General features: G+C 42.3%; 1 non-coding gene across 1 annotated transcript; it reads left to right on the top strand.

Annotated features, from left to right (window-relative positions):
• The first annotated feature begins 204 nt into the window (after nt 1-204).
• Nucleotides 205-312, top strand: LOC130953399 (small nucleolar RNA R71). Its single transcript, XR_009075569.1, has one exon. It is a non-coding gene; the product is annotated as a small nucleolar RNA R71 (small nucleolar RNA).
• The last annotated feature ends 360 nt before the right edge of the window (nt 313-672 follow it).

Below are 672 nucleotides of genomic sequence, written 5' to 3' on the forward strand. Positions count from 1 at the left end.
TCCTTTCTTCTGACTAGTCCCATTGTTCACAGGATTCCTTTCAGAAGTGTACATGAATTGGTTATTTGCAACCATTTCAATCAATTCTTGAGCTTCTGCAGGCGTCTTCTTCAGATGAAGAGATCCTCCAGCAGAGCTATCCAAAGACATCTTGGATAGTTCAGAGAGACCATCATAGAAAATACCTATGATGCTCCATTCAGAAAGCATGTCTGAGGGACATCTTCTGATTAATTGTTTGTATCTTTCCCAAGCTTCATAGAGGGATTCTCCAACCTTCTGTCTGAAGGTTTGGACTTCCACTCTAAGCTTACTCCATCTTTGTGGTGGAAAGAACCTTGCCAAGAAGGCATTGACTAGCTTTTCCCAAGAGTCCAGGCTTTCTTTAGGTTGAGAATCCAACCATATTCTAGCTCTGTCTCTTACAGCAAAAAGGAATAGCATCAGTCTGTAGACCTCAGGGTTAACCCCATTAGTCTTGACTGTGTCACAGATTTGCGAGAATTCAGCTAAGAACTGATGAGGATCTTCCATTGGAAGTCCATGGAACTTGCAATTCTGTTGCATTAGAGAAACTAATTGAGGCTTAAGCTCAAAGTTGTTTGCTCCAATGGCAGGGATAGAGATGCTTCTCCCATAAAAATCAGGAGTAGGTGCAGTGAAGTCACCCAG

The sequence above is a fragment of the Arachis stenosperma genome, chromosome 9 (assembly GCF_014773155.1).
Source record: "Arachis stenosperma cultivar V10309 chromosome 9, arast.V10309.gnm1.PFL2, whole genome shotgun sequence".
NCBI classification, from domain to species: domain Eukaryota; kingdom Viridiplantae; phylum Streptophyta; class Magnoliopsida; order Fabales; family Fabaceae; genus Arachis; species Arachis stenosperma.